General features: G+C 37.0%; 1 protein-coding gene and 1 long non-coding RNA gene across 2 annotated transcripts in view; one reads left to right on the forward strand and one right to left on the reverse strand.

Annotated features, from left to right (window-relative positions):
* Positions 1–26,166, forward strand: part of LOC132488554 (ankyrin repeat domain-containing protein 26-like) — a 116,331-nt gene that overhangs the window by 31,621 nt on the left and 58,544 nt on the right.
* On the reverse strand, positions 11,485–13,764 carry LOC132488555 (uncharacterized). The gene is made up of 3 exons (XR_009531772.1): positions 13,698–13,764; positions 12,457–12,569; positions 11,485–11,597 (listed from the first exon to the last, which is right to left on the reverse strand). It is a non-coding gene; the product is annotated as an uncharacterized LOC132488555 (long non-coding RNA).

Here is a 26,166-nt window from a genome sequence, read left to right on the forward strand (position 1 = left end):
TGTGCAAAAGCTTTGAAGTTTCACTAGGTCCCATTTGTTTATTTTTGTTTTTATTTACATTACTCTAGGAGGTGGATCAAAAAAGATCTTGCTGTGATTAATGTCAAAGAGTGTTCTTCCTATGTTTTCCTCTAAGAGATTTATAGTGTCCAGTCTTACATTTAGGTCTCTAATCCATTTTGAGTTTATTTTTGTGTATGGTGTTAGGGAGTGTTCTATTATCATTCTTTCCATGTATCTGTCCAGTTTTCCCAGCACCACTTATTGAAGAGACTGTCTTTTCTCCATTGTATATCCTTGCCTCCTTTGTCATAGATTAGTTGACCATAGGTGTGTGGGTTTCCCTCTGGGCTTTCTATCTTGTTCCATTGATCTATGTTTCTGTTTTTGTGCCAGTACCATATTGTCTTGATTACTGTAGCTTTGTAATATAGCCTGACGTCAGGGAGTCTGATTCCTCCAGCTGCGTTTTTTTCCCTCAAGACTGTTTTGTGCATTCGGGGTCTTTTTTGTCTCCATACAAATTTTACGATTTTTTGTTCTAGTTCTGTAAAAAATGCCATTGGTAATTTGATAGGGATTGCATTGAATCTGTACATTGCTTTGTGTAGTGTAGTCATTTTCACAATATTGATTCTTCCAATTCAAGAACATGGTTTATCTCTCCATCTGTTGGTATCATCTTTAATTTCTTTCATCAGTGTCTTATACTTTTCTGCATACAGATCTTTTGTCTCCCTATGTAGGTTTATTCCTAGGTACTTTATTCTTTTTGTTGCAATGGTAAATGAGAGTGTTTCCTTAATTTCTCTTTCATATTCTTCATCATTAGTGTATAGGAATGCAAGAGATTTCGATGCATTAATTTTGTATCCTGCAACTTTACCAAATTCTTTGATTAGCTCTAGTAGTTTTCTGGTGGCATCTTTAGGATTCTCTATGTATAGTATCATGTCATCTGCAAACAATGACAGTGTTACTTCTTCTTTTGCAATTTATATTCCTTTTATTTCTTTTTCTTCCCTGATTGCTGAGGCTAGGACTTCCAAAACTATGTTGAATAATAGTGGTGAGAGTGGACATCCTTGTCTTGTTCCTGATCTTAGAGGAAATGGTTTCAGTTTTTCACCATTGAGAATGATGTTTGCTGTGGGTTTGTAATATATGACCTTTATTATGTTGAGGTACGTTCCCTCTATGCCCACTTTCTGGAGAGTTTTTATCATTAATTGGTGTTGAATTTTGTTGAAAGCTTTTTCTGCATCTATTGAGATGATCATATGGTTTTTATTCTTCAATTTGTTAATATGGTGTATCACATTGATTGATTTGTGTATATTGAAGAATCCTTGCATCCCTGGGATAAATCCTGGTTGATCATGGTGTATGATCCTTTTAATGCATTGTTGGATTCTGTTTGCTAGTATTTTGTTGAGGATTTTTGCATCTATATTCATCAGTGATATTGGTCTGTAATTTTCTTTTTTTGTCGTATCTTTGTCTGGTTTTGGTATCAGGGTGATGGTGGCCTCGTAAAATGAGTTTGGGAGTGCTCCTTCCTCTGCAATTTTTTGGAAGAGTTTGAGAAGGATGGGTGTTAGCTCTCCTCTAAATGGTTGATAAAATTTACCTGTGAAGCCTTCTGCTCCTGGGCTTTTGTTTGTTGGAAGATTTTTAATCACAGCTTCAATTTCATTACTTGTGATTGGTCTGTTCATATTTTCTGTTTCTCCTGGTTCAGTCTTGGAAGGTTATACCTTTCTAAGAATTTGTCCATTTCTTCGAGGTTGTCCATTTTATTGGCATAGAGTTGCTTGTAGTAGTCTCTTAAGATGCTTTGTCTTTCTGCGGTGTCTGTTGTAACTTCTCCTTTTTCATTTCTAATTTTACTGATTTGAGTCCTCTCCCTCTTTTTCTTGATGAGTCTGGCTAATGGTTTATCAATTTTGTTTATCTTCTCAAAGAACCAGCTTTTAGTTTTATTGATCTTTGCTATTGTTTTCTTTGTGTCTATTTCATTTATTTCTGCTCTGATCTTTATGTTTTCTTTCCTTCTGCTAACTTTGGGTTTTGTTTGTTCTTCTTCCTCTAGTTCCTTTAGGTATAAAGTTAGATTATTTATTTGAGATTTTTCTTGTTTCTTGAGGTAGGCTTGTATAGCTATAAACTTCCCTCTTAAGACTGCTTTTGCTGCATCCCATAGGTTTTGGATTGTTGTGTTTTCATTGTCATTTGTCTCTAGGTATTTTTTGATTTCCTCTTTGATTTCTTCAGTGATCTCTTGGTTATTTAGTAATTTACTGTTTAGCCTCCATGTGTTTGTGTATTTTATGTTTTTCCACTGTAATTCATTTCTAATCTCATAATGTTGTGGTCCAAAAAGATGCTTGATATGATTTCAATTTTCTTAAATTTACTGAGGCTTGGTTTGTGACCCAAGATGTGATTTATCCTGGAGAATGTTCTGTGCGCACTTGAGAAGAAAGTGTAATCTGCTGTTTTGGGATGGAATGTCCTATGAATATCAATTAAATCTATCTGGTCTATTGTGTCATTTAAAGCTTCTGTTTCCTTATTTATTTACATTTTGGATGATCTGTCCATTGGTGCAAGTGAGGTGTTAAAGTCCCCCACTATTATTGTGTTACTGTTGATTTCCTCTTTTACAGCTGTTAGCCGTTGCCTTATATATTGAGGTGGTCCTATGTTGGGTGCATATATATTTATAATTGTTATATATTCTTCTTGGATTGATCCCTTGACCATTATGTAGTGTCCTTCCTTGTCTTTTGTAACATTCTTTATTTTAAAGTCTATTTTATCTGATATGAGTATTGCTACTCCAACTTTCTTTTGATTTCCATTTGCATGGAATATCTTTTTCCATCCCCTCACTTTCAGTCTGTATGTGTCCGTAGGTCTGAAGTGGGGCTCTTGTAGACAGCATATATATGGGTCTTGTGTTTGTATCCATTCAGCAAGCCTGTGTCTTTTGGTTGGAGCATTTAATCCATTCACATTTAAGGTAATTATCAATATGTATGTTCCTATGACCATTTTCTTAATTCTTTTGTGTTTGTTTTCTTTTCACACTTTAAAAACTTTATTTATATAAAAAAACTCATTTGTTTTTAAAAGCATTAACAAGAGAGAAAGAAAAACAGAAAGGGTATGGAGCAGAAGACATGCCCCTTAGTAGTGTTCGGTGGGAAGGTGGGATTTTTGGTTCTCTGAAATTGAACGTTCTGTGTTCATATAAATGAAAAGGAAAAAACAAACAGTTAAAGGTCCCCCAAAGCCCATGGCTGTTCTATTACCCACACCCCACCGACAAAAAGAGCACCAGGAAAAGAGCAGCAGAAGACAAGAGAAATGAAGAGTGGAGCCACATCTGGATGGGGGCGATTTCCCTTGTGCAGTATGCTCTTAGGGTCACAGAGAGGAAAAGGCTCCTTTTTGCCAGAAAAGGAGTGGGACGAAATGTGAAGGGGAAAAGGGGTAAATAAGGAATTTTAATGCAGAGGGGAAGGGGGATGGTGGGTTGTGCACTTTTCTCCTACCCCAAAGCCTCAATATATAAAGGAAGGGGTAGGGAGGAGGATAAAGATTTCCATTTGCATTAAACAGAGCTTTTAGATTAAGGGGAGGAGTAAAAGGCAAATAAGGGAAAGAGTTAAAAAAAAAATCAACCGCATAACAGCTGATTCCTCTAGCCCAACCTGCTAATATACACTAAACTAAAAGGAGGAGGTACAGGGGTGGTGGGGGGTCGGGGAGGGGGATATGGACACGACTTCCCTATAACCCCTTCAGAGACGACAATCATTCTGGGCAGCTAAGGAGTAAGAGCCACACCACTCACTCCTCCCACCAATCTCACCTGGAGGTTCATCAGAACAGGATTTTTGCAAAATCCCAACATATACAGTTGAGAAAAACCTTCTGTGGCTAAAATTAGAGGCTATTCCAATTCCCAGTGGAGAGACTGAGGTTCTCTAGGTCACCTCTCCTCTTCTTTCTGCTATTTAGGGCCAAGAAGTAGGTAAGAAAGCAACAAATTTACTACATTTTGAAAGAATTAAACTTGTATTATTTTGAAGGAGCCTGTGATTAAGAGTGATAACTGCGTACTGTCATCCCTAGAGCAACTGCTAAGACATAACTCACAATAGGAGGAACAGGGAAGTTCCGGTCAGTCCAGTGGTTAGAACTCTGTGCTCTCACTGCCTAGGGCCCGGGTTCAATTCCTGTTGGGGAACTAAGATCCCACAAGCCATGCTGTGCAGCCAGAAAAGAAGAAGAGGAACACAGGGATCTCTTTAGATATGAGAAAAACAGAAAACAAATAGCAAATGGCAGATGTAAAAGCAACTACATAAATATTAAATATGAATGAACTAAACACCCTACTCAAACAACAGAGATTTTCACACTGGATTAAAAAAACACAAGATTGGGCTTCCCTGGTGGCACACTGGTTGAGAGTCCGCCTGCCGATGCAGGGGACATGGGTTCGTGCCCTGGTCCGGGAAGATCCCACATGCCGTGGAGCAGCTGGGCCCATGAGCCATGGCCGCTGAGCCTGCACGTCCGGAGCCTGTGCTCCGCAACGGGAGAGGCCACAAGAGTGAGAGGCCTGCGTACCGCCAAAAAAACAAACAAAAAAAAAAAAAAAAAAAAAAAACCCCCAAGATCCATATGATAAAGGACTTGTCTTTAGAATATATGATCTCTTACAACACAGAAGACAACAACCCAAAGAGGGGAGGGAGGATTTCAACAGACATTTCTCCAAAGACGATATACAAATGACCAAAAGCCTAGCAGAGGGTGTTCAAAATCACTAGTCCTAGGGCCTCCCTGGTGGCGCAGTGGTTGAGAGTCCGCCTGCCGATCCAGGGGATACGGGTTCGTGCCCCGGTCTGGGAGGATCCCATGTGCCGCGGAGCGGCTGGGCCCGTGAGCCATGGCCGCTGGGCCTGCGCATCCGGAGCCTGTGCTCCGCAACGGGAGAGGCCACAACAGTGAGAGGCCCGCATACCGCAAAAAGAAAAAAAAAAAAAAAATCACTAGTCCTAGGGAAATGTAAATTATATCCACAATGAGATTCTACTTCATACCCACTAGATTGGCTTTGTCAAAAAGACAAGACTATAAGAAACACTGTACAAGATATGGAGAAACGGGAACCTTCATACACTGGTAGTTGGAACATTAAATTATATAGTTACTTTCAAAACAGTTCATCAGGTTCTTAAGAAGTTAAACAGAAACTCACCACATCACACAGCAATTTCTAGAAGTCTACCAAGACAAATGAAAACGTGTCCACGCAAAGACATGTATACTCATATATATATAAACACAGAGAGAAGGGGAGGGAAGGAGGGAGGGAGGGAAGAGAGGAGGAAGGGAGAAAGGAAGCAGAGGCCATAAAAAACGGGCAAATGAAAATAACTGGTATATCAGAATCAAGGGTATATGAGAATTCCTTGTATTATTCTGGTAATGTTTCTCTAAGTTTGAAAGTACATCAAAATTTTAAACTACCCAAATAAAGGGCAAGAATATCATGTAGCAAGCTCCCTCTACCAACCTCAACGAAGACCATATACAGCTTAAAAGTTACTAGAAAACTGTAGGTAATTTTAATAAAATCACTTCAAGAATATAGTATGGTTGTAAAACCACTACAATGTGCTCTAAAATAATTTTTCTACTGAGTTAAATAAAGTCATCTGTAAATTCTGTAACAACACATTCATATTCACAAAATCTGACTGAAAAATAAACACAACTTTCCATTTCTAACACAGCATAATTCAAAAGTTCACTTTGAATGGGACTGGGTTTTTGGTTTTATTTTGGTTTTAACGCAAAGCATAATTACATAGTTATTCATAATTTGAGGTGTGTTACTTGTTTATTTAACAAAATACTGCTGCTCTGAAGTAAACTTCATTTTCAGAGTGATAGTAATGTTAAAAAAAAAAAGAACATGAAAATGCAAGCTGCATTTTAAAAAGCTTATAATAATCATTTAAATTCCGATTGTATCTGTAGGTTCACAATTCTCTACTCTTAGATTTTTTTAAAAAAACACTTTATATATGGTCAATCTAGATCATAATTAAGTGCATCTTAATGAAGTTTCCACTGATGTATGTAGAAATATGATTTACCAATAGCCAAATAGCATCATTTCTTTATCAAAGATCAGTGGTACTATCTAGAAATAAAGACAATCCTTCAAGAATTTTATTTTCCTAAGTAAAAATACTTCCAAGAGCTAAAGGCACAATTTCTATTCACGTCTAGCACTGTAACCAACCATAAAATCATTACTTATTTTCAACTTAATAACTGATTGACATTTCTCAAACAAGCTGTTTTCAATCCTGATAGTTCTTTATTTTCTTTAATAAATTGCTGTTTGCAGTAGGTGTCCATCATGAGAATAATCAAAATTAGATAAATGTGACAAAAGACTGACAAAGTGTTTCACACCCTTGAGTGATACCAAGAATGGGAGAAAAGTGTTGCAAAATACGACTACTGCAGTGCTACTTATGGTCTTGCAATAAAACCAACAATGCATCAAGAGCTATCATCTCACATCCAATTTCTTCCCCTCAAGAACAATCTGAATCTCTTTGACATCCAAAGTCTCATAGGTCAGTAAAGCTTCTGCTACATTCTTGTGCTCTTTTGCATGAGTCTTCAAGATATGTTTTGCTCGCTCATATGAATCCTGAAATACAAAGCAGATATGTAAGAGGCAGAAACCTTAGGAGAAGCACAAACCCTAAATGAGATAAAAAGCCTTTATGCACCCTAAAAAAACTATAAAATCTATTGACTTCTAGTTATGAAAGATAAACGCATTTAAAAGCTTGGTTCCCTAAAGATAACTCTTTCATACTTTCAAATGTTACATTTTTAACCTCAAAGTCTATCATAGAGATAACTGAGGACTACTTAAACAAAAAGCTACTTAAGAAATAAAAGTATACACTGTACTCATCTGCTTTCTAAATAAGGTCTGTGAACACAGAAATCTATTTCTCTTTTCAGTATACGTGCTAAAAGGAAAGGGAGTTTGCTCCTTTTGCCTCTTGAGATTTCACCAATTTACTCAATCTAGAATGGCCAGAAAAGATATAATTTCCATTCTTTTACTTGGTAACACACTCACCTCTCAAAACTGTAATACAGTTTCATTAGAGGTGATCCCTGACTTCCATACATTTGATTTTTTTTTGCAACCCACCTTGAACTTTTCATTTAAATCCTTCAACTCTCTTTCCAAAGGTGAGTCTGAATTAAGTTTATCAGCTTATGAATAACGGCAGTAATAACAGTTCCTTTTTGGCAGTGTCGTATTCGCCTGTACAATGTTTATGCCAATATTTTACTAGCGAATTATATTTTTGTCCTTATAAAATTGGGTGGAAAATGTAAAAGTGAATTTACCAACACCAAGAAGCACAGGTCATATAAACACAATACAATTACTAGACATTTTGAACATAACCATGTCCAAGTAAAATAATCAAATTTAAAAAAATACATAAAATATTAGAAATATATCAGCTAAAGAAGAACTGAATATTTAAATCACAATGTAAATTGTTCTGGGCTTCCCTAGTGGCACAGTGGTTAAGAATCCGCCTGCCAATGCAGGGGACACGGGTTCAATCCCTGGTCCGGGAAGATCCCACATGCCGCGAAGCAACTAAGCCCACACGCCACAACCACTGAAGCCCCACACCACAGCCACTGAAGCCCGTGCCCTAGAGCCCATGCTCAGCAACAAGAGAAGCCACCGCAATGAAGAGCAGCCCCTGCTCGCTGCAACCAGAGAAAGCCCACATGCAGCAACAAAGACCCAATGCAGCCAAAAATAAAATAAATAACTTTATTTAATAAATATATATATATACATATGTGTGTGTATATATATATATTTATATATATATATACATAAATAAATAAATATATATATATATATATATATATATATATATATATATATATATATATATATATATATAAATTGTTCTTAGCCTATGGCCAGAATAAAATAAAGATCCAGTCTATGATCAGGGGTTCCAGTCTATGTCAAAGATCCAGTCTATGACATAGTTAATCACGGCAGCAACGGTGCACCTATTAACTTTATAAAACAGAGGAAGTTTAGTGTTTTTGCAAGCACCCAAATATTTAGGCACATTTTGACTAAATAGATAAATAAACATTTAAAAAAAGATCATTACCCTCAGAAGGATTCTGGTTTCCTGTTCAATAGCAGATATAGTTTCTGGACTCAGTTTCCCTGTATCACTGTAGGTCATAACTCCAAGCTAAAATCAATGAAAAGAAAGAAATCCAACAGAAAAACCTCCAACACTAATGTATGTAACAGAGGAAGTACTATCCTATACATAAGAAAATAAATATCATGGGGGCAAGGAAAAAATACAATATAAAAATGCCCTTGAGGGCAAAAAAACTTCATTCTTCTTCTGAAAGTATAATACTAAAAAGTGTGAGCAAGAGGGAAAATTTTAAATCCTAAGTATCGTTCTGAGTACCTTCTTAGAAAACCTTAGCAGCTATTCTAGTCCAGAAATCCACAATTCACAGAGTACTGGAATTGCTTTATGGAGCCACAGTGATAATGTAAGAACGTGAAGTATGTGGAAAGGGCAAAGTAAGCAAGCTCAACAAGTAGGTCTTCGATGTCATATGAATAAAAAATGCTAAAGAATTTATATTATCATTTGGTTAATTCATGAAGTAATAACTCTTACTGTTTGAGCAGCTGGAATGGAAAGAGTATGTTACATTTCTCAGAAAATGACATTTAGTTTAGAGTCAGCTTTGTTAAATCCATTTGGAATGAGACAGGGGAAAATCTATCAATTTATAATGAGAATCCTCTCTCACAAAGAGACACTTGGCACATCAACATTTGATACATGAGGAAGGATTAAAATTAGCCATTACCTTTTCACTCATTCCAAATTTGGTGACCATCTGCTTTGCTATTTGGGTTGCATTATCAAAATCACTGGAAGCACCTAAAATTTTGAAATATACATAAAACTCAAGTTAAAAAAAATCTTTAAACCAACAAACAAAATTTGAACCAAAGCTGTTCTTTACAGCCAACCTGTTGTAATATGATCAGCTCCAAATATAAGTTCCTCTGCCACTCTTCCTCCCATACTGACGTCCATCTGAGCAAGAAGCTGAGCTCTAGTTTTGTTCCGTAGATCATTTTCAGGCAACAGGTACACCTAGACAATTGAAAAACAAAGAAAAAATTCAGACACAGTTTTGAAACACATTAATAACCTGAATTATCATTTGTCTCTCATGACCTTACTTAATACCATGATGCTGAAAGCTCAGCGGCATTTAATAGAGATGGTCATGGTGATTGATTACCAAACCAGCTATGTATAAAATGAGGAAAGCAAAAGTGCAGTTTATAAATAATAAATACAACTGTTTGTCCCTCGTTGCACAAAAATGTTTAAAACGTCTATAGGGACGTCCCTGGTGGTGCAGTGGTTAAGAATCTGCCTGCCAATGCAGGGGACACGGTTTGAGCCCTGGTCTGGGAAGATCCCACATGCCGCGGAGCAACTCAGCCTGTGCGCCACAACTACTGGGCCCGTGCTCTAGAGCCTGCAAGCCACAACCACTGAACCCATGTACCACAACTACTGAAGCCCGCACGCCTAGAGCCTGTGCTCTGCAACAAGAGAAGCCACCGCAATGAGAAGCCCACGCACCGCAATGAAGAGCAGCCACCTCTCGCTTCCACTAGAGAAAGCCCGCGTGCAGCAAAGAAGACCCAACGCAGCCAAAAATAAAATTAAAAAAATAAATAAATAAAAATAAACGTCTATAATTAGAAAGATATGAAAATGAAACTTGTACTCAATGAGAAAAAACTTAGAAAAACTATTGAACCAGTCACTATGATACATAACTTCTTTCGAGGGGAAAAGAGCAACTACATATTTAAGAATTATATTTTGCTGTCATTCCTGAATTACATTTCATAATGTAAATATATTATCTGAAATATTAAGGATATCCTTTATTAGCAGGTAAATTTCACAAGTATGTCTGATTTCAAGACAGTTGAGGAAGTTCAAGAAGAAAGTATCAACACACCTAGGAAGTAGCTGAATTTTCTTTTGAAATGTTTTCATCAGCAATTTCCTACATAAGCTCCTGGGGAGCACTATTTGAAAGAAAAGAAAAACTAAAGATACATGTCCAAGTGTTGGCCCTCGTGGCATGATTGTAGCTTTGTTGATAGGCATAGCATCTTTAGTGTAATATGCAATAATAGCGTGACCAGATTCATGATACGCTGTGATTGTTTTGTTTTTGTTATCAATTTCCACACTTCTACGCTCAGGCCCTAAGAATAAAAATTTGCTTAAGTAAAATACTCCATTAAGAAGGTATATTTAAATGAATGAAGCTCCTTTGTCTCAAAGTCATTCTTAGAGTCGTATGATTTAATATCATTAATAAATATTTTAAAAGTTTGAAAGTTTAAAAAATGAGTAGATTCCACTCTACAACACATGTAAACCATAATTTGTCAACTGAAAACCAAACTGTAAAAACTAACATCTTAATCCTTATATCAAAAGGAAAAGCTTTATTCTATTTCTAGAAAATAAACTTCTAATTTAACAGGAATATCATAACTAAGCTGTTTTGAAGGCAATTCAAGATTTAAAATAAAAATTAAATTCTGAAAAACAGTAAAATTAACTATTCTTTTATCAGCAATATCAGACAAGAGGAAAGACATGGGCACTCATGCCCCCCAAAGAGTGTAATATAAGTTATAATATATTTGTTCTGTAACAGGCCAAACTGTGTTGCTCTGTTAGAGTATATATTTGCATGTTTCTATACCTTTCTTTTTTATAAACTTTCTCTCAAAATTAAGAGTTTTTTCTCGGACTTCCCTTGTGGCGCAGTGGTTAAGAATCCGCCTGCCAATGCAGGGGACATGGGTTCAAGCTCTGGTCCAGGAACACTCCACATGCCGCGGAGCAACTAAGCCCATGCGCCACAGCTACTGAGCCTGAGTTCTAGAGCCCATAAGCCGCAACTACTGAAGCCCACGCACCTAGAGCCCATGTTCCACAAGAAGAGAAACCACCACAATGAGAAGCCCATGCACCGCAATGAAGAGTAGCCCCTGCTCGCCTCACCTAGAGAAAGCCCGCATGCAGCAACGAAGACCCAATGCAGCCAATAATAAATAAATAAAAATTTTTTAAAAAAGAGTGAATTACCACCAAACCAAAAATTACCAAGTGGCAATTTAAAAAAAAAGAATTTTTTCTCTAACATAATGAACAGTATAAGATAGGGAAAAAAAAAAAAAGAAAACCTACCCATTAGGATTTTATTTTTGGAAAACTCTAGTTCCTTCATGGTTACCACTTCTTTTCCATCAGCAGCTGCCTTTAAAGCAGCTTGGTTCACAAGATTCTCCAACTCTGCTCCAGAAAAGCCAACAGTACCTCGAGCTATGATTTCTGGATCAACAGCTATATGCAGACAGGACACAATATTAAAATTTCAGAAGAGCTAATAAAAAGCTCTTCATAAAGAACTCACATTGCAAATGAAAAAAGAAGATAGCCATCATGAACTGTAATTTTACAAAAGCTTACTTCACTAAATTCTAAGGGGAAAAAGCCAAAACTGCTAGTAAACACACCATTAAAATTGTCATTGGGACAAATCACAAAAGTTCTTATATTTAAATAACTTTGTGATAAACAGAGAAAGGTAGAGTTGCCAGATAACGATTTACAAACCTTTAATTATGGCCTAACCACAAACTGAAAAAGCACATTCATAGAGATTTTGTTTTCAGAATTTCATCTTGAAATAACTTTGGACATAAAAGCCCCCCTTATTGTCGGAAACATACTTGGTTTTAAGAATTGATTCAGATATCTTTGAAAATACTGCAGCTTTCATAGCTGCTTTTATTACTCAGGTAGTTCCATAATATTTCCATGTGTTTTGTTTTATAGTTTGCTTCCCCTCTTTTGGCCCCAAAGTGACTATATCATGAGGTACTATGCTCATAATATACAGGTGCTTTTGATATTATTTTATATTTTACATTCATCTAAAGAAACATTTATACATAGATTTCATCAAGTATTATCTAAGTACTCAAAAGAAAACTTTCTTTAGAATCGGGATTCAAAATAACAGAATCTCTGGACACACGTTCATTGAGAAATGGACTTTATGGACAAACAAGAGGAGAGAAAAATAGACATTTAAAGGAATTTGTCTTTTAAGCCATCCTGAGTAAGGACCACGAACAGGGTGGATTGATATATTACCATTTTATGGAGATAATGTCTGTATGATCGAATTAAGACTTACACTGATCAAACTTTATTTTATTGAGATACCACTTCAAGATTTCTGTTCGACCTTTTACATCTGGCCTGGGAACTGTAACCTGCATGTCAAAACGACCAGGACGTATTAAGGCGCTAAAGGGAGAATACAAAAAGAAAATATAAATTAATAAGCTGACTGTGCTGAAGGTCAAGTTAAACAGGACTGACATCCTAAAGAGAAGATGGAAAGACAATGGCAACCAATATTTATTTTGAACATAAATATTCAGAGTAGTTCCTTATAAAACGTGGCTCAAAGAACAGTTTCAATAACCAGAAGGCAGAACAAAGGTTCATATAGATAAATGTGTGCATCTAGATAGCATACAACCCTTCAGAGACAAAGACATGCAAGTCGGCCAGTCAAGGAACAAATAATTCTACAGCAATCTATTATGAGAGCTACACATCCATCTTACTGCTATTAAGTACAAAATGTTAAACTAGAGTCTTAGGCAAGAACCAACTATTAGGTCAAATGAAAGTATGAATAACTTCTATATAATAAAACCAATAAAAATTTTAAACTATAGTAAATTTTATTCTAAAATCCTCTCTACCCCCCACCCAAAAGCTTTGTGATGTTTAAGTTGTGAGAAGATTCTTTTAGCAGCTTTACTGAGATGCAATTTTCATATCATAGAATTTGAAGTCGAAAACCCAGTGTTGTTTTTTTTTTAACATCATTATTGGAGTATAATTTGGTTTACCATGTTGTGTTATTTTCTGCTGTATAACAAAGTGAATCAGTTATACATATACATATATCCCCATATCCCCTCCCTCTTGCATCTCCGTCCCTGCCACCCTCCCTATCCCACCCCTCTAGGTGGTCACAAAGCACCAAGCTGATCTCCCTGTGCTGTGCCGCTGCTTCCCACTAGCTATCTATTTTACGTTTGGTAGTGTAACCCAGTGGTTTTTAATATATTCAGAGTTGCCCAACCATCACCACAATCTAATTTTAGAGAATTTTTACCCCCTCCCTCTCTTCTCCAGCTGAAAGAAACCCCAAATCTACTGGCAGTTATTCCCCATTTTCCCTAACCTCTGGCAACCACTAAATTCCTTTCTGTTGCTATGGATCTGCTTATTCTAGACATTTCATATAAAAGCAATCATATAATATGTGATGTTTTGTGATGGGTTTCCTTCACTTAGCACAATATTTTTAAAGTTCATCACTATTCTAGAATATATCACAAAAATTTTAATACTTACTTATCTAATGCCTCTGGGAAGTTTGTGGCTCCTATGATGATTACTCCTTCGTTGGGTTTAAAACTATTATTAAAAAAAAAGGACCTTTTCATTGAAAATTAAAACAGCACACATGTAGAAATGTTCTATGCAAAACTGTTTATCGTTAATCTTACTAACAGCAAAGAAAAGGGATTGATCTTTTTAATGGCCAAAATGATAAGGCATCTCTAATTGTTTTCTTAAAATGCCAGTGCACTTCAATAAAAGTGTTAAGAATAAATCACCAAGTCATCTGTGGTTACATACCTTCATAATAATTTTTCTAGTTAGGAAGAGATGACCTGACACAAAAAGCTTGAGTCCCCGACTAATTTTTGAAAAATATTTTCAAGTTTACCAATTCAAATTATTTGATCCTTGACTTCCAGAATGTCTTATATGACTTTAAGAAACAATTTTTTGATCTACAGCAACACTCAAAATCCAGTTTTATATTTCTTTCGTACATCATAGTAATACTTAAAAATGCCTTATACTTCCATAATCACATAAACATTCTCTTCTACAATTTAAAACTTGTCTTTTCAGATTAATTTTTGAAAAGGAGTGTTCTTGTAGTCTCTTGAGTTGGTGTTTTACAATTAAATCTTTTCATTAAACTTAAACATGCTTATTGCTATAATATCCAGGAAATGAATATTTGCACATATTCGTGAAAGAGTATATTTTATATCCTTAAACAAATGTTGCAATATATAATCGAAAAATTGAATCTCATAGTTTTCTTCCCCAGTCTTGTTTATATTTTCAAAAGTTCAGAATTCTGCATAGGTTTGCATCCTTTAATTATACCAGGTTAGTATATTTTACAGATATTTATCTTAACATCGTATGCTTTTCCTGAATAAGTTTATCTATTACTAATCCAAATGCATTTATCCAAATCTTTCTTCTAAGTCCCCTGGGTGCCTCAAATTTGTTATGCCTCAAACTGAAGACATTGTCCCTGATGCTTTCCTCTTTCCTGACTCTTTGTAAGCTATTCTGTCATCTGTCTTCCCCATCCTAGTAGATAACATCACTGAAATACCAAAGCAGGAAAAATCTTGGACTCCATCCCTCCCTGAAATCACCACATCCTGTTGCTCATCAAGTTCAGTATTTTCTACCTGCTTACCATTTTTCATTTCCTATTACTTTCTCACTTATAATTTTGAAATGCTCTTTTCTAGTTTTGCTCCCCTGATGTTCATCTTTACGCTGCTGCCAGAGTGACCTTTCTAAAATATATTTGTGAAGATGTAACACCTCTACTTATGTAGTGGATCCCCATCACATGAAGGAGAAAGTTCATGTTCTAGGAGGACACTTGCTTTTTTTGGTTTGGCTCTGATCCTCCAGTTTTGTCTCTCCATACCATTCCCGGTAACTGTGTTCTAGTTTTCCACGTGACTTGTTATGTTGTTTCACGCCTCATCCTTTTGCTCAGGCTGCCTTTTCTAGAATCCCCTTCACTTCCCCGCTCTACACTGTGTGTGTTTTTTAAGACACAGACCTGTCTTTGCAGCATTTCCTGAGCTACCCAGATACAGCTGACTCCTCTTTCCTGTGTGCCCTTCCTGTACTCTGGTCACATCAGTTGTAGAGCTTTTGAATGATACTTTGCTGTTCTTACTTGTTTTCATGTAGCTCTACTTCTCCTAGAATACAGAGCAGAATCGGTCTTCTATTTATATTTCCAGCTTTTCTCCCAGGATAGTGCCTATGATTTGCCAGATCCAGTAAATGTTTGTGGTCTTACTGATTGATTGAATGACCAAATGAATGAATATGATGTTTTCTGGAATGAGGTGTTTGTTTTGTTTTGTTTTTATAGGAAGGAGCAACAAATCCAGAAATTGAGGAAAAAGAAAATGATACTGATATTGAACGTGCTCCACAGGAGCAAACAGATCATAAGAATTTGACTTCTGGGTCTCCCTGGTGGCGCAGTGGTTGAGAGTCCGCCTGCCGATGCAGGGGATACGGGTTCGTGCCCCGGTCTGGGAGGATCCCATATGCCGCGGAGCGGCTGGGCCCGTGAGCCGTGGCCGCTGGGCCTGCGCATCTGGAGCCTGTGCTCCGCAACGGGAGAGGCCACAACAGTGAGAGGCCCGCATACCACAAAAAAAAAAAAAAAAAAAAAAAAAAAAAAGAATGTGACTTCTTTTTTTTTTTTTTTTTTTGCGGTACGCAGGCCTCTCACTCTTATGGCCTCTCCCATTGCGGAGCACAGGCTCCGGATGCGCAGGCTCAGCGGCAATGGCTTACGGGCCCAGCCACTCCGCGGCATGTGGGATCTTCCTGGACCGGGGCACGAACCCGTGTCCCCGGCATCAGCAGGCAGACTCTCAACCACTGCGCCACCAGGGAAGCCCAATTTGACTTCTTTTGATGGAACTCAGAAAAATAATAGGAGTGGTAATTTAGTGAATATTTATGAATTTTTTTCTATGCTTAAAGGCTAGTCTAAAAACATCTAAAGTGTGTAGATCCAAATATACTATCCATTTCTTTCTTTTTTCTTTTTTTTTTTTTTTTTTTGCGGTACGTGGGCCTCTCACTGCTGTTGCCTGACCCGTTGCAGAGCACAGGGTCTGGACGCGCAGGCCCAGCGGCCACGGCTCACGGGCCCAGCTGCTCTGCGGCATGAGGGATCTTCCCGTACCAGGGCACGAATCCGTATCCCCTGCATCGGCAGGCGGACCCTCAACCACTGCGCCACCAGTGAAGCCCCCTTTTTTTTTCCATTTCTTTTTAAGTATACTTCTTTTGCTCCGTTTCTTCAGAAGTATCCCAACTACTACCAACTTTTTCTTCCTGAAAATGCCTCAACCCTCTGAAATTCTTTTCTGCTACTTTATTTTATTTAAATATTTGTGGATGGAGATAGACATATATGTATTTAAAATTCATAGTAGTAAATGTTCTCATTAATGTATCTGTGGCTGCATTTTACAGATATGATGTCAGCATTAGGATTAGGAGAAGAGGAAGGTATAGAATCACCTTGGGATTCTGAGGTACTGGCTTCTATTGTTATTATTATTATTTTTATTTTAAAATATAAGCACTGAGTGATGTTAAAACATAAAAGGGGGGGTGCTTTGACTTTTCTTTCTCACCTTTGCATTTGCCCATCAAAATTTTTTCCTTACATTTTTAACCTGTAATTAATTAAATAATTGTGTGCTAAGTATAATAACTACCACATAGTGCACTTTTGTTAATTTACAAGATTCACCTAATGAAACCAGTGTAGCACAGAGCAAAAACCAAGGCATAGAAGTCGTAAGGAATCAGTTTGGGTTCTGAAGTTAAATTTATCTAAAAACTGAAGCATTATTCCAGGTCAGCCTATGGCCAAATGTATGTTTCTTTTTTCTTTTCTTTTTTTAAAAAATTTTTGTTGGAGTATAGTTGATTTACAATGTTGTGTTAGTTTCAGATATACAGCAAAGTGAATCAGTTATACATATATCCACTCTTTTTTCGATTCCTTCCCCATATAGGCCATTACAGAGTATTCAGTAGAGTTCTCTGTGCTATACAGTAGGTCCTTATTATTGATCTATTTTAAATATAGTAGGGTGTATCTGTCAGTCCCAGTCTCCCAAGCAAATGTATGTTTCTTTGGTACATATGGATGTGTAAAACTCCTAGTGAGTTTCAGAGAGAAACAGGTTGAAATGTAGTTTTTTACCACTTAGACCTGAAAAAGATAGTGCCTGAGACTTGAAAGTATTATTACATTTGGATTTTCAAATAGATCTGCAAGGAACGTTTCAAGAGAAGCAAAAGAATGGGGAATAATAAGTATGTGGCGTTATAATACCAACAGTTTGGTTTAGCGATGTTTTAATAAGTACACACCATTTTGGATAAGCTAGTGTGTGTTGAGTACCTTTATGGCAGCCATACTTGAAGTAACGTAAATATAAAGTAATGATGACCTGTTGTAAGGTGACAGCTATGGAAAGAGATAAGAAGGGCCTGATCTGTTAGATATAGGCAGCTGCTGCAGTGATACAGCACTGTGTTTAAAGTCAAAAGACATGGTAGCATCCTGGTTGTGTCACTAGCTGTGGGATCTCGGAAAAACTTGTCTACCCTGGTTGAGCGTCAGTGACCTCCTTCGTAAAAATGGTACTGGTACCCACTTCTCAGGTAGGTGTAGGGAACAGATGTGGTAACAGCTGTGAACACAACTTGTAAACTGTAAAGGGTGCTATAGAAATGTAAGACAAAAATGATCACAGTGCATGGACATATATACACTACCAAACGTAAGGTAGATAGATAGTGGGAAGCCGCAGAGCACAGGGAGATCAGCTCGGTGCTTTGTGACCGCCTGGAGGGGTGGGATGGGGAGGGTGAGAGGGAGGGAGATGCATGAGGGAAGGGATGTGGGAACAGATGTATATGTATGACTGATTCACTTTTGTTATAAAGCAGAAACTAATTTAAAAAATGATCACAGTGGCAATAAGTGACTCACTAAATGCTGGGGCACTTTTTTAAAAGCTGAAGGACAATAAAATGACAGTAGTGTTAAGAATAGGAAAATTAGAACGGGCATGTGGATTTCTAGCTTGGGGTATGTTAAGTTTCTATAGACTGTTATCGGAGATCTCCTATAGGTATCAAGTGCTTTGGTACTTGAGGTCCTCTCGACATTTTAAATGTTTTGATCTTAAATAAATTCCTGTTATAGAATACCAACTATGTACTGGGCAGTTAGACACTGACTGTACCAATTGAGGGGTTAGGCTGTAGTGGTGGGAACATAAAACCAAACAGGAATCCTTTATAAGTCACTGTTAAGTCCTTCATGTAAAGAAAATGGAGAGGGCTTCCCTGGTAGCACAGTGGTTGAGAGTCCACCTGCCGATGCAGGGGACACAGGTTCGTGCCCCGGTCCGGTAAGATCCCACGTACCGCAGAGCGGCTGGGCTTGTGAGCCATGGCCACTAAGCCTGCGCATCCGGAGCCTGTGCTCCTCAACGGGAGAGGCCACAACAGTGAGATGCAAAGAACGTGGAGAACGTTAAGTTAGACAACATTGAGAGAGTTTGTAGTTAGGATGGAGTTGGGAGTGGGAGTGGAATTTAGGTAGTCAGAGAAGATCTGCATGTGAGAAAAGCTACCAAGGGGAGGATGGGAAGGAGCCAGTCACGTGAGAGTCCAGGGGAGGGACATTCTGGACAGAGAGAGCAGTGGATCCCGTCATTACACTCTGGCATCTTGGAATGACCAGGAAACAGGAAGTGGGGTAACTGTCCTTACAATCACTTTTATCATTGTTGTTGTATGTAGAAAATAAAATGTGCATAAGAAAAGCTTGGCACATTTAGATGATTAATAAATAAAAGTTCTTATTCTTCCCTTATTAAAGCTTGCTGTACTTTTTTGAAGCGTTGCATAACTATATTTAAATTTTCTGCTATGATTTAAACATAAAAGTTTTTCTTACTACTTCGCTATTTTATTCAACTATTTTTCCTATCATAAAAATTTTATCAAATGACAGATTCTTATAAGCCCTTGTTTACCTAAATGAAGCAGCTTCTACAGTGTTCTGTTTATGCTCAACATGACATACTTCATGGTTTCTTTTCATGCCAAGTATATTATTTTAACACTAAAAAATTTCTGTCTTTAGAAATATTTTAAATTTATAGCAAGTGTACTTATTAAAGAATTTTTTAAACACATATTTTAAAAAAATACTCTCTTCTTTTGACAAGGAATGTAAAGTAGAGTTAGGTGTTTTGAAGTTAATTCTTTGCTGAAATGTGCCTGTAAGTCAGGCACATTTTTTGTCTGTGAAAATAATTCCTCTGGCTTTCCATGCTCAGTTTACAGAGTCAGTAGCCAAATGAGGATAAAAAATAGACTTGATCTAGAGAGTGTATATGAAGTTTTCTATTTCAATGTTTGGGTTTTCAATACATGCTTCTCTTATTTTTAAATCTAATTGCTTGTAAAGTAGGAAATTTTTAAAAAGTAGGGTATTTTCAGCTATTAGAAGGGGATTAGGAAAGCTTTATGCAACTCATTATTAATATCAATTTTAACAGAGTATCTCTGAGAGTCTTCCAGAGAAGTATGTTGATCATTTATCTGGAGCTGCAGGTCAAAGAGGAAAAAATATATTAAATGGACAAGTAGAAGGTAAGAACTATATTTTTATGAAAAAGTCATTTGACAGCATGTTGATTTAAAATGGGAATTCTGATATATTCTAATAGCCAAAGAAAATCACCTGTCGGTTAAGAGGAAGAATCATTCCTCACACTGATTTCAAGTTGAACTGAGCCTGTCTCATTCTGGAAAAGAAGTGCTGTATCAGAAGAACTAAGCAGCTACATCTTTTTTTTCTTGTCAAAAATCCATCAGCAGTTTTTAGGCAGTTTTTATTTGGCCAAAAAGCAGTGCTTGAATACTTAACTGTGTGCTGTGTTCTATTTAAGCTCTGAGTGTCCAGATGTTCTTTTGTAGACAACATGCCATGATATAATCATCTATCTCCATGTCTGTTACCAAGTTACACTGTGAAGTGTGCCACCCTTTTGAGGTGGTCCTCAAAGACACAGTTTGCTTGTTGTTTAACCAAGTGTCCTAAAGCATGTACTGAAGTTATGTCATTTTTTATTCTAAAAAGCTATGCAGCTTATATTCTGAAAACTATTAAAAAACATAACACTGTTGATGTAAAAAAAAAAGAAAATCACCTGTCAAGTGCATAGTGAGGAAAAAGACGAGAAAAGGAGGGAAGCTGTGTATCTTATCTGGTGTCAGGCACAGATTAAATTGAGAGTCCCCTTTCAGGAGCTAAATTATTAGTTCCGTTTCAAGGTACTCTACAACCTAAGGAAAGTCGGGAAATGAGGAAGAGGAAAGAAGGACTAAAGAATGAGAGAGGCAGAGGTTACAGGGAGTAAATGAAGGAAAAGGAAGCAGGGGTCTGTGGAGGACGGGGGCAAAGTAAAATAGGTCTTTAGAAAAGGGTAGAGAAGAGTATTTGAAACGTGAGACAAATTTGAAGTGAGCTTCCAGCACCGAAACTTGTCAGAGACGAACAGCAAAGCTTTCCCACTCTTACTGTGGGAATGTAGAAGCAGACTGATAGATCAGAGTTTCTCAAATTTTAATTAGTCCCCTGGGGACCTTGTGAAAAGTGCACATGCTGAGCAGCAGGCCTGGGATTGTGCATTTCTGACAAGCTCTCAGAGTAGCAAGGGTGTAGGCTTGCATTGAGAGAAATCTGGAAGAGGAGCCACTGGATAGTTCAAGACAGAACAGGGTCGGGCTTCCCTGGTGGCGCAGTGGTTGAGAGTCTGCCTGCCGATGCAGGGGACACGGGTTCGAGCCCTGGTCTGGGAGGATCCCACATGCTGCGGAGCAACTGGGCCCGTGAGCCACAACTGCTGAGCCTGCGCGTCTGGAGCCTGTGCTCCGCAACAAGAGAGGCCAAGATAGTGAGAGGCCCGCGCACCGCGATGAAGAGTGGCCCCTGCTCGCCGCAGCTGGAGGAAGCCCTCGCACAGAAACGAAGACCCAACACCGCCAAAAATAAATAAATAAAAAAAACAAACCGATGAACCGACATTAAAAAAAAAAAAAAAAAAAAAAACAAAAAAAACAAAAAAAACAAAAAAACAACAAAAAAAAGACAGAACAGGGTCAAGGAAAAGCATTATTTTTTTTTTCTTTCTGAGTGTGTTTATATCATTTTTTATACCAATGCTTCCATATTCCATATTTAAATATTCCATATTTAAGAGGGTAGCAAAGCGTTGAAGTAGAACTTATAGATGTAAGGTGCCACTGCTAAGCAAAGAGGAAAAAAGAAGTGGTGGGGATGATCCATAAAAAGAATGTAAAAGGGGGAGGATTAAGACCACAGATCCAGAGACTACCTTTGAAGAGGAAAGAATATAGTGAAAGGAAAGAGGGGGGAAAGTAGTGTGTTAGGGAGGTGATTGTGGAGGTGATGAGGAAACTTGAGAGAACTCTCGTTAGATGACTTCAGTGTATTTACACTGAAACAAGGTTAGATCATTGCTGCTCCAGAGAATACTGGAAGCAGGAGTGGGTGCTAGAATTGAGGTAAACCCCAGCTCCTCCTTGTAACTATCAGGCATCAAAGATATATGTTGTGTTGGTATGTGTTATTCAAATGAGATTAATTTGAATATGGAAGCATTGGTTGTTTTTTGTTTTTTAAGATAGGTTTTTTTTTGTTTTTGTTTTTTTGGCTGCTTGGCTTGGCATGTGGGACCTTAATTTACCAAACCAGGGATTGAACCCGTGCCCCCTGCAGTAGAAGCATGGGGTCTTCACCACTGGACCGCCAGGGGAGTCCCTAAGATAGCTAATTTTTTGATGATAATTGTTTCACAAAAATCCTTTTAAACATTAGCATGATATACTGAACCAAACTAATTTTGGAAACAAAAGAAATTAATAGGGTTCATTCCCTAAATGCTAAAATTGTTATTTTCAGTAAATAGTGCACTGATTTTGAAATATGAAAGATTTCTAATATCTAATAATTCTGTGGCAGTAAAATTTACTTTTTCCTTTTTGGTAATCGTACTTCGATATTGACAACTTATAATACGTTATTTCTTAGATGTGCCTTATATACCTTCTTGCATGATTGGATCGAGAAACTTTAAGATGACTAAACTAGAGGATCCAAGAAATGTAGGCATACCAGTAGCCCACATGGGTATGTAAAAAAATGAATATTTTTATGAACTATAATTCTACAAGTGTATATCCAAGCTGATCAGTTCATAACACTTTCTCTGATGAGAAATGAATTATACATTCAACTGAACTGTCATCCCAACTGTGCACTTCCTAAATTACAGGACAAATTGAAGAACATGATAAATACTTGTAGTATAATGGTGTAAATGATGCTTGTGTATTGCATTCAAGATATGCTGTTGCATTTTACCATCAGCTTTCACATTTACCTTCTCGGGGTCATGATTTGTTCCTCTGATTAAAGATCACTTTTCTCCTCATCAATCAGCATGTTCACATTGGTACATGTGCATTTTTCTATTTTATAAAGGCTTTTGGAACATAATCTTACTTTTGAAATCTTAACTGCATGTTTTGTTAAACCTGTACTCCTATTTTTTCTTCAGTATCTATAGTGGATTCATATGTCTGTCTTGTTGCAGTCCTAACTTCCCCCAAGAAACAAAACACCAAAACCTAAAGTATTCACTGCCAAGGCCAAGCATGAGGATTCTGCTCAGTACTAACTGCATGAATATATAGTTGGCTTTCATAGTTACGTGTAATTGATTCTATGTCCCTTTTGCCTTTTAGATTCTCCTGAAAAATATCCTCACTTGAAGGTAAAAACTTATATTTTTGTCTTGAATTATTAACTACAGATTGTATCAAATGTACATTATTTATTAATCAACTTGTTTCAAAACCCATTCAGCCTGCAGTTGGAGTGAAAGATTCTGTTCCTAATAAAGCAGTAGGAATGAAGGATTTACAAACATCCAGATCAGGTAAATTTTGCAGTGCAAATTTCACTCTGGAAAGAGGTACACTAAAATATTTGAAACGCTCACAGCCTTCATATTCCTAATTCTTTTTTCTTTTGTTTTTGCAAGTTTAATTGAAGGATTTGACATAAATAAGGCACCTGTTATTGTTGGTATCCATGTTTTGAAAAAAAGATATTTAAAGGCATAAGAAAAAAAATATTTTTAAAATGTAAGCTTTAACTCAGATGTTTCTATGTATGTTTCAATACCCTAAAGTTCTCAGTTTGGAATCTCTGTACTTATTAGGGATTCTCAGATGTAAATTATTAGATTCTAAGATTTTTCCAGTTTTATAAAATGCTTATTTGAATTCTGACCTTAACCTAGAGTAAAGCTTCACTTGCTAACATGGCAATTGTAGTTCAACTTTAATTATTTCATTTTAGTGGTGTTACACGGATGAGCTTAAGCCAACCAGATGTTTTGATTAGCAGACTCTGTGTGTGTGTGTGTGTGTGTGTGTGTGTGTGGTCTTTGATTATTAAAAGTGGGGGAAAGTAATCATACCTTAATGATGATTTGATAGACACAATCTTTTAAAACAGTAATTCTGAAAGGTTTTGGCTTTAAGATCCTTTTATTTATTTGTTTGTTATTTTTTTATGATGCAGATATAGGATCCTTTTATACTTTTAAAAATTATTGAGAATTCCAAGGAACTTTTGTTTAAGTAGGTTGTATCTACTGATGTTTACTGTATTGGAAAATAAAACTGAAAAATTTAAAATACAAGCACACACAGTCATACATTCTATTAGCCATTAGAAGTATGATGTTATCACATATCTTGTCTCTGGAAAACTGCTCTGCACACTTAAAACAGAATGAAAATGGAAATAACGTTTACTGTTATTGTGAAATAGTTTTGACCTCTTGGACCCCTTGAACGGTTGAGTCTTGGGACTCCAGGGATGCTCAGGTGACACTTGAGAACCACTGTTTTAAACCATTTACAGAGCTCATGGATGTGAAATGATAAAGGGACCCTTGTGATGAAACAGGCTTTAAACTTTCACTTTTACATTTCTTGCTTTTTTCTTTGATTTGTCTTTTTTTTTTAATATATGCAGCAGGTTTTTATTAGTCATCAATTTTATACACATCAGTGTATACATGTCATTCTCAATTGCCCAATTCATCCTACCACCGTCCCCAACCCCCTGCGGTTTTCCCCCCTTGGTGTCCATACGTTTGTTCTCTACAACTGTGCCTCAATTTCTGCCCTGCAAACCAGTTCACCTGTACCATTTTTCTAGGTTCCACATATATGCGTTAATATACGATATTTGTTTTTCTCTTTCTGACTTACTTCACTCTGTATGACAGTCTCTGGATCCATCCAGGTCTCAACAAATGACCCAATTTCATTCCTTTTTATGGCTGAGTAATATTCCATTGTATATATGTACCCCATCTTCTTTATCCATTCGTCTGTCGATGGGCCTTTAGGTTGCTTCCATGACCTGCCTACGGTAAATAGTGCTGCAGTGAACATTAGGGTGCATGTGTCTTTTTGAATTATGGTTTTCTCTGGGTATATGCCCAGTAGTGGGATTGCTGGATCATATGGTAATTCTATTTTTAGTTTTTTAAGGAACCTCCATACTGTTCTGCATAGTGGCTGTATCAGTTACATTCCCACCAACAGTGCAAGAGGGTTCTCTTTTCTCCATACCCTCTCCAGCTTTTGTTGTGTGTACATTTTCTGATGAAGCCCATTCTAACTGGTGTGAGGTGATACCTCATTCTAGTTTTGATTTGTATTTCTCTAATAATTAGTGATGTTGAACAGCTTTTCATGTGCTTCTTGGCCATCTGTATGTCTTCTTTGGAGAACTGTCTATCTAGGTCTTCTGCCCATTTTTGGATTGGGTTGTTTGTTTTTTTAATATTGAGCTGCATGAGCTGTTTATATGTTTTGGAGATTAATCCTTTGTCCGTTGATTTGTTTGCAAATATTTTCTCCCATTCTGAGGGTTGTCTTTTTATCTTGTTTATGGTTTCCTTTCCTGTGCAAAAGCTTTGAAGTTTCACTAGGTCCCATTTGTTTATTTTTGTTTTTATTTACATTACTCTAGGAGGTGGATCAAAAAAGATCTTGCTGTGATTAATGTCAAAGAGTGTTCTTCCTATGTTTTCCTCTAAGAGATTTATAGTGTCCAGTCTTACATTTAGGTCTCTAATCCATTTTGAGTTTATTTTTGTGTATGGTGTTAGGGAGTGTTCTAATATCATTCTTTCCATGTATCTGTCCAGTTTTCCCAGCACCACTTATTGAAGAGACTGTCTTTTCTCCATTGTATATCCTTGCCTCCTTTGTCATAGATTAGTTGACCATAGGTGTGTGGGTTTCCCTCTGGGCTTTCTATCTTGTTCCATTGATCTATGTGTCTGTTTTTGTGCCAGTACCATATTGTCTTGATTACTGTAGCTTTGTAATATAGCCTGACGTCAGGGAGTCTCATTCCTCCAGCTGCGTATTTTTCCCTGAAGACTGCCTTGGGTATTCGGGGTCTTTTTTGTCTCCATACAAATTTTACGATTTTTTGTTCTAGTTCTGTAAAAAATGCCATTGGTAATTTGATAGGGATTGCATTGAATCTGTACATTGCTTTGTGTAGTATAGTCATTTTCACAATATTGATTCTTCCAATTCAAGAACATGGTTTATCTCTCCATCTGTTGGTATCATCTTTAATTTCTTTCATCAGTGTCTTATACTTTTCTGCATACAGATCTTTTGTCTCCCTACGTAGGTTTATTCCTAGGTACTTTATTCTTTTTGTTGCAATGGTAAATGAGAGTGTTTCCTTAATTTCTCTTTCATATTTTTCATCATTAGTGTATAGGAATGCAAGAGA

This window comes from Mesoplodon densirostris, chromosome 4, assembly GCF_025265405.1.
Source record: "Mesoplodon densirostris isolate mMesDen1 chromosome 4, mMesDen1 primary haplotype, whole genome shotgun sequence".
In the NCBI taxonomy this organism is placed as follows: domain Eukaryota; kingdom Metazoa; phylum Chordata; class Mammalia; order Artiodactyla; family Ziphiidae; genus Mesoplodon; species Mesoplodon densirostris.